Below are 9,539 nucleotides of genomic sequence, written 5' to 3' on the forward strand. Positions count from 1 at the left end.
AGGTGTATATAATTCTCGCAAAATAGGTCACTTTAAGTTCAACTTAGCTTTTTATCTACTAAAATAATTTATTAGCTAAATGGCAAGGTATGAAATGTTTATTCATTGATAAAATTTATAGTGGTGATTTACGTGTTACGATAATGACCTCTTATTTAATAGCGTGCTATGGAATTGAAGTAGGGAGTATTAGAAGTATGGTAATTTCTAACTTTCCGCCTAGAAAAGGGTGCACATTAAACTTAAAGTTTTACCAGGTCTTTTCAGAAGTTTGCAGCAAAAGTGCTATTTTAAAGTTGTGTCAGCCTGAAGCTTGCCCGTTCAAACAAAACCAAAGTTAGATGAAACAATTTGTATTCAACTCATCAAAGCAATGGTGTTAGTATAGGCTACATTTAAGCACCCAGGACTTATACTACCTATAAACCAGTAGTTTTCAACCTGGGAGTCGCAAGACTCTGTCTGAAAGTCCAGTGTATCGTCATCAACGGTGTCCGACAAATTGTTCGTAAGCAATTGTTCGTAAAGCAATTGTTCGTAAGCAATTGTTCGTAAGCAATTGTTCGTAAAACAATTGTTCGTAAATTAATTCTTCGTAAAACAATTCTTCCTAAAGCATTTCTTCGTGTATGCAGTTAAAATTTGATGTATACGAAGAAATGCTTTACAAAGAATGGTTTTACGGATTTCATTTTACGAAAAACAGTTTACGAACAATTGTTTTACGAACAATTGCTTACGAACAATTGCTTTACGAACAATTGCTTACGAACAATTTGCCTATAACCGTCATCAACTCTTTTTGCCAGAAAAGATTAAAAATTGTGTTTTTTCGCCATCGACCATTCGCCGACCTGGGGTGACTTTATTGTTCTTTCAGACGTTGCAAAGGCTTTAACAATACAAAACCATTCAATATTTTTTACTTAGTTCTTGATGCGTCACTTTGTGTAGACTAACGTCAACCAGTAATCACGCTATGGCAAAATAGCAGAGTTATTTAGAATCCTATGTCAAATATGGATTTATCAGCATTGTTTCCAATGGCATTGGAAAATTTTAGTGTGTAGGTAATTTTGTTCAAAAGTTTGTTCAGTAATTGTTCCACAAATTGACAAGCTTTTTGAAAGATGCAAGACAAGCCATCTCACTGAAACTGATTTCAGTAAATTCATCAAAGATTACAATAAATTCAACTAATGATAATGCTAAAATATAGCTAAAGTTTATAAATTTTTCTCCTATAATTTAACCCGTTAAGTGCGTAATTAATTTTTCAAAACTCTCCTTACTGTGCGTATTTAATTTGATCACTCGCAGTATTTTTCGTCGCATTATTACTTGCTAGGATATTGGGGAATCCCCATGACGCAGCACAATACGCTTTTGTTCAATTTCCTTTTGTGTCTATTGCTTTACTTTTTCATCGACTATTGCGGAGAAGTCTCCGCCTGGACTATTGCTTTCTGGTGTAATCGCATTACTCTCAAGTGATTATACCTTTCATATTGTGAAATTATTCAACTAGTTGTTCATTATGAAGAAAAAAAATACATCAGTTTACAGAACAGAATAATTTCTAAGCATTTATAGGACACTAAACAAAGTACACGTAAGTTTAGTTTGGAAATATTCAAACTGTATCATTTTCTGACGCTTGTTCTAACATTAGCAGCAACACAAAACCGTATTGTTTTGTTGACTATATGTTACAAAATATGTTTTCGAACACAACAAAATATTTCTGAAACTGCTAGCAACATTACATGAAAATGACTTCACACTGATTGAACGCGCATGATGTGGTTCGAATTTTATACACCGGAAGGAAGCTATTTCAGAAGAAAAAACATTTAGGATGAAATCTTTTTATTCTTGCAATTGTGGTTAGATTGTAGGTGAGTGCAAAAGCTACCTAATATTGTAATAGAATGATTTAGGGATTAACGATTTCCGTCAGGCTGCAATCGTTATTGTAGTGTAAACAATGCATCTATGTTTCTTCACACGTCATAATTGCGCCTTCCAGACAAAGCGAATAGAGGAAAGCGAAATTAAAAGTGCCATGAATAGCTGCGATCACGAAAACGACAATTGTCGTCTTACGCACAGCAAGAGCGACTGTCTCGGACGACAATTGTCGTTATACGCACTTAACAGGTTAAAGCTTGAGGAGGAAATGGAGATAATAATCCGGGGAAATGTAATAAAAGCCGAAATAACATCACGAAAAAACGCTTTTGGTTCCAAAAGTGTGCATTAGAACAGAGAAGCAAGACATAACTGGCTGTCGGCATCAATCAAATTTGATTAAATTTTGCATTAAATATGCTTTTCTTGAATACTTTTATGGGGGTCGCAAGGCTACGCTGATTAGCCTACTCTGAGGGGCGCGGTGCAAAAAAGGTAGAAAACCCCTAATCTAAACAAAAATTTAGCCAGTGACGTAGTTGGAAAGGAAATTTTAAGGGAGCAAAAACAATTGTTGGAGGAGGACCAAATATTTTAGTGTTTAAAACTTAGAAAAGAGTTTATTTGAAAATGTAGCAACTGAATACAGCCAAAAATTTATGAAACATCGTTAAACATGTAATGCAATGCCATTAAAACGTTGTAACATGTCGTCTATGCGTACTTTTAGTTCTCACAAACCTTTTCTTTCATTTGCAAAATAACTTGATTACAAATTGGTTAAAATTGGTAATTTATTATAGTATGTTGGTACTGCATAGTTTGGGATACTTTTGAACAGACAAGTTTGAGTTACCATCAGTTCAAAATAGCATTCCTGTTTGATATTTGAAAAAGTTTTTTAACCTTCATTCCATCAGGTAGAATCTTCCACATGCCATAGACTTCACCTTCCATACTTCAGTAAATTTCAAAATAGCCTCCACAAGAAATTGGAAAATATTGTAACGTTTAAAGCTAATGCTGAAATACAAGTTCAGCTAATAATCTTGTTCATTAAATAACAACAGAACGCATTATATGATATTGAACCAATTTCGAAAATCTAAAGATGGTAATTTATGTTAAACTTTTGGAATTCAATGTAGGCTAACGTACAACCAACGTTACAAAGAGTAATGGTGAAAGATGTAGGCCATGGAAGCTGCCTCCTTGTCTGTGTGTGAAATCTTTCAGTGCATCTTTTATTTTATACCATAGCATGCCCTGTCTCTTATAAAAAGACTTGTTGAAAATTCAACCATTTCAAATGACCAAAATCACACTAAATGCTAGATATATTGTTATTCTAACCCAAGAGAATTCTCTTAGGCTATGTTCAATTTACTAGCACTGTTTGAATAACAAAGTGTTATGTTTTGACTAGCAAGCTCACAGAAATAAGTCCACTGTTAGTGCATGTTCATGTTTGAAAGAAGTGTTTTAAGTTCCTTATTAATTTTACTGATAGTTTTTTTACTGATTCTTAGCAGCTTCTTGTTAAAACAGGCTATTTTAAGTGCTATTCAATTTCCACTTTTAGTCATTTGCTATGTTCCGGAAACACTACACCATTTCCGCAAAGCATTCTTACTTGCTTACAATGTGGTATGCAGTAGCGTACCCAGAAAAAAAGTTTGGGGGGGGCTAATTCAGAAATGTCGGCCGAGTGATTTGCAACAATAGTGACAGAGACAATAGGCCAATACCCATCCCTTTAATTAATATTTAAAGGCACTCACAGGTAGTGGCGTAGCCAGGAGTTTTGAAAGGGGAGGTTTTGACGGCCGGCGGGCAAAGCTCAACGGCGTATTTTCCAAAGACGACACCCAGCGGCGGAAGGCCTGGAAAGCCTCCCGCAGAAAATTTTGAAAAATTACTTTAAATTTGGTGCATTCCGAGACCTTTTCAACAAAAATGTGAGTATGAATATTCCTGTAAAATGGTGCTGTCAGGTGGCATAGCAAAAGGATAAGATCCTGTTTTCTTCGGCATTTCTCCGAAATAAAGCTAAGTCTCTATGTTTTCTTGTTGCTAATTCCTGGCTGAGATATGTGAATGTTTGGTATTGGCAAAACTCGCTTTTTTAATGCAGTTTCGCTTAAAATTAGGCAAACTTTGTTTTCAATAGATAAAAAAGTTGAAAGCATCATTCTCAATATCGTGACCTAACACGCGTGCCAAAGGGAGGGTGGGTGGTGTTGAAACCCCCAACACCCCCTTGGCTACGCCACTGCTCACAGCCCACAACCCACCGGTTGCCGATACATCAGGATTCGTTCTCTCAATGAGATTAGAAGTTGGCCTAGTGAACCCCATGCTACTAGCAGCATCAGCTTCTTCATCCCTACGTCCACTCTTGCAATCTTCTATAGATCTCGACGTTTTCGTCACGTATGACAAAATAGAATTAGCTTTCCGTTTGCCAACACAAATAAGTGCGAAAACAACAACTAGCACGAAAACAGTTTGAAACAAAACACTAATTTTGTAAACAGTAGGCTATATTTGATGTGAACGTTTTTTCTACTTACAAAACATTCAAATTTGGTTCGTATTTTCAACTAAAGCCCCAGACGCCTTCGTCTCTCTGCTCAAACGTCGTATACAGTTTTACATGTCCGCGTGATTTGGCATTGACGTACGGTACATCGGTATGTATGTCCGAGACATTTGACCACGAGAGTACAGGAGCAACCGAACTTTAGGGAGTTAAAGAAAAGTGCCATTAAAAACCATATCATGGAGTGTTCTTTTTGCTCTGATCGAAAATCCTCTGTCGACTCATTTAAAATTTTACGCAAAGACAAATCCCAATTTGACACCAAAATTTACGAAGCACTATGTTAAAAACAAACAATCATTTGCTGGAGGCGAGACCATTCTCTTCAACATTTACTTGATGTATCACCTTCCCTGTGGAGCAAATTTTTGTCGTAGTTATTTATGTAGTTGCCTTTTCCTAATGTAATTTTAGCTTCAAGAAGTCGAAATTTACTGCATTTTTATAAATATTTTCAGATTCCTGATGAGGTCTTAAGTTAAACCGAAAACGTTCAACTGTTAAAAATATTTGTCAGTTAAATATGCAAAATATATTGTTGTAATGCTCAGCCCTGCTGTATTGTTGTGTCTTATTCATAACTAACCTGTAAGCAAAATGTATACATGAGGAGCATACAAAAACTTTATATTAGTGGCGGGTTTGGGGGGGGCTTGAGCTCCCTTAGCCCCATGCTGGGTGCGCTACAGGTGGTATGAATTATGATGTGGTATAAACTAGATAAACCGCTTAAACTAAATGCACAGCTTAGAAATTGTCAACTGGCAATCTTTTTAAAGCATAATGTGGCTCTGGGACGTTTAAAATAAATTCAATCAAAAATTAATACAAGAAATAATTTTCATATTTTTAAAAAGTCAAGAAAATACACACTTCGCATGTACAATATAATCTCTATGAAGATACCATAACAGCATTAGGAATATTTGGGTTTATATTAATGTATTTACCATTTTGAATTTCTGATTTGACTAAAATTATTTTAAGTTTTACATACATAAAAACATCAAAAATCAGTAAGATTTATACAACCATGGCTCACTTTAGTAGTTCTTGATTTGGGGATTCATCGACCTGTCAAGTGTTCACGAAAATCTTTAAGGTGGCCCGGGAGTGTGTTCATCATAGGAAAAAGCACAACAATTCTTATATTTTAGATTAATTTTGACAAATTCAGACAAGTTTTCTTTTGGAATTTTAGGAGTTTGCAAGATGGATATCTATTTAAAGAGGTCCTTCTTGACTACAAAAGTTGTAAAGTACTGCAGGGACGTAGCTATAATAGAAATTTATGGAGTAAAAACAACTGTCAGGGGAGAGGTAAATGTTTCAATTGCACATATTGGCTGTTCAAGAAAATACAACTGTTCAAAGACATAGGCTGTTTCAAAACACAATTTCAGTACCGTACAAGTAATTAGTTATATTTTTAAAAAAAAAGTCACAGTTGCTGTCTATCTTGCAAGGTCATGTTACCCTTTTGTATTGCAAAACGGTTCATCGTTTTGTGTTTCTTAACTCCCTTAAAACTGGTGCTGGAACATGCCACAAGAATGTCAATCAGCAGAACAAAAGTTGAAAGTATCGAGTTTTTTTATTTTTAATTCAGCTATAACACTGGTCTACACGATTTTTGCTCTGTGAACTTTGAAAACTGATTTAGAGTAATTTTGGGGTGCTGAATCCGAATATGACCTCAGATTTATGCTATCACGTCAGGTTTGTGAGATATGATAACAGCATATTGTTACTTTTGTCAAAAGTGGAAGCTTTGACGTTGCGTTTATTGCACATACACATTGTGCAAGATCCAGAAATCCAGGCCATGTGGTGCATAAGTAGCTGAAATACACCTACCAATTATAATTTTGATACCAATTTGTTTTCTAAGCAACATTATTAACAAGGCAGTAATAACAAGCTAAAAGGGAGGCTATAAGTGTAACTGACCCCCTCCCCCCGTCAATTTTTTGCATGAAACCACAAAGATTTAAGCAAGCCTATGGCAATGCTTGTTCAGTAACCATATTTAGGCTGTTTTGGCCTGTCTAACACTAACCTTTCGTTACAGCACTGCATATGTTGGTGGTAAACGCAACGCCAAATCTTCCACTTTAGACGAAAGTAGCAATTTGTTGTTATCATATTTCACAAACCTGACGTGATAGGATAAATCTGAGGTCAGATTCGGATTCAGCACCCCAAAATTACTCTAAATCAGTCTTCAAAGTTCATGGAGCAAAAAAAAAATTCTTTTTTTGTAGACCAGTATAATTAATCAAAAAGTGGACAAATAAACAAGAGAGTGTTACTCCATGCACCTTTTCACTTGTCCAGGGCTTGTACATCGACCCCAGAAACTGAACTTGTTCATCGTGGTTATGAGCAGTATTTGGGCTTTGATGATCACAGCTTATAGGCTTGATCATAATAATGATCATACAACTAATGCTAATGATGTACAGTATTGAAAAGTGATAATTTTTGTTGGTCCACCTCACAGAGGATGAAAAGCGTCGGCCATGTCGCAAACTTACAAACCAAGTTTATGAAGTTTAATTTAAAACTCAATAAATTTATAAACGTTACGCTGTGACATTGTCATGAATTGGCAAATTTGCACTTACAAGAGGACAAATATTTGAAAATACTTAAAAAATTTGTGTAATTTTTTAATTAGACTTTAACTAAACCCAGGTCTGAGATATTCAAATATAATATTCATCTGAGTGATTTTTAAATAAAAAGAGGTTATGTTTCACATTCGAACGAGATTAACTTGATTAAAAAATAGCTGATTCTGCATCAAAATATCAACCAGCATTAAACAGAAAATTACATCAAGTAAACTAGCAATTCTTCAGTAACTACACCATTCACCTGATTGGTACTGTTCTTTTCATAGTTTTGCAGCCCTCCTCCCCAAAAATCGATCAAAAAAATTGTCCAGTCAAACGCTTGTCTTTGCAAAGTTGCAAATTTGGAATAAATTATTTTTATACCATACATACAAGCAATAATGCATTTTCTGTGCAAACTATAGAAAAAAATTATTTTGAGATGACAGAAACGGATACTGATAAATTAAGACGATTAATGTGTTTTTTTATTATTTCTTTAAGCTAGCAATAATTATACAGCTTCGGTAGAGAGTTTGTTTTGTTGAACCATAGGCATACGAAGCCGAGCAACGTTATCAAGTTTAACATATTAAAGATTATTATATTTACAAAAAACACAAAACTACGCAACAATTAAATATCGAACGTTTTCGACATCACACGATGTCCTCTTTAGGAATAACATATATACAATTTTTACTACATCTGAATAAAATACAATGGTTATTATAACTATAAACAGGAAAAAACAAAAACTGCAGAGTACTTCTGACTAGCTCAAACTCAACGATATGGCTCTGCGAGAATCAAAGGTAACTGCATCAAAAGGTGTTGAACAGATCACATGATGTGGTAGAAAGGCAAGGTGCGAAAAAACTAATTTTAAAATACAGAGAGCAAGAAAGATGAGCCGCAAGCATACAATTGTCTGTTCAAAGGTGGATTGTTAGGTTTTATGTACAAGGCTTCTCAGATTTTAGTTTGATACTTAGACCTGCCTCTGATTAGTTGTCTGAGTATCAAACTAAAATCTTAGAAGCCTTGTCCATAAAACCTAACAATCCACCTTTGAACAAACAATTGTATGCTTGCGGCTCATCTTTCTTGCTCTCTGTATTTTAAAATTAGTTTTTTTGCACCTTGCCTTTCTACCACATCATGTGATCTGTTCAACACCTTTTGATGCAGTTGCCTTTGATTCTCGCAGAGCCATATCGTTGAGTTTGAGCTAGTCAGGAGTACTCTGCAGTTTTTGTTTTTTCCTGTTTATAGTTATAATAACCATTCTATTTTATTCAGATGTAGTAAAAATTGTATATATGTTATTCCTGAAGAGGACATCGTGTGATGTCGAAAACGTTCGGTATTTAATTGTTACGTAGTTTTGTGTTTTTTGTAAATATAATAATTTTTAATAAGTTAAACTTGATAACGTTGCTCGGCTTCGTATGCCTAGCAATAATTGTATGACAATTAGCTGTTGTTTTCTATTACATCAGATATCCGTAGTGTTTTTATAAATATAAAATATTTAAAGTGCTTTAACACAAAAATATGAAATTGCCTTGTCAAATGTTTTTGACTTCAATAAATGAAAGACTGCAGATTTGGTTTGGACGATGGAAAAACCATTTTACGCTTAACTTTTACTGCCGTACAGGCAGATAGAGGCTAGCTACAGTTAAAGCAGCCTTGAGAAAGAAAATGGCTACAGGCCATGAAGCTGCGTGCTGGTAAGTCTTCTGAAACGATTTACACTATGGCACAAAAATTGGACAAGACAAGAATGTAATGTCACTAATCGTAAATCAACAACCTAAGGTTTGCAATTTTAAAATTGAGCTGCTGTTCGACTACGCAAAACATAGGCAATTTTTACAAACATGAAACGGAAGGCCTGCTGGCCTGCCGCAGTTGTTTTGTGGATAAGTTGGGACTGTGTGCTAATAAGTCACAAATGTCGTTCATCTGTGCGGTTTTGTACAAAAATGCATTTAATTTGAAGGGCAAGAACTTGCTGCAAACGTTCAATACTTTAAGTTGAATATACCGAGAACGAAAACAGCATGCATAGTTTTTTCAAAACATTTTTAGCCTACCTCAAATATTCCTCGTGTTCTATCAACCCATTTGATCGTATCAAAGTAATGTTCAGGATGCTCCAAAGCATGAAAAATAACAAGATACAATATCGGCTGCTCTTTGGTTTGCTTGAGGTAGCTTCTTGCTGTTTGAAAATAACAACAGTTTAGGTTCGGAGAGCATTTCACTAACTTCAATGCAAATCAACTTTCTTTCATTTGTGTAGAAAGCCTTTGAGGCCATTGTTTAAAGGTCCAGTGCCGGTCTTGGGGTATTTCGGGCCCTGTGTGGAATATGCTTTGCGGGCCTCAATGACAATGATC

Source organism: Aplidium turbinatum, chromosome 18, assembly GCF_918807975.1.
Source record: "Aplidium turbinatum chromosome 18, kaAplTurb1.1, whole genome shotgun sequence".
Lineage (NCBI taxonomy): Eukaryota > Metazoa > Chordata > Ascidiacea > Aplousobranchia > Polyclinidae > Aplidium > Aplidium turbinatum.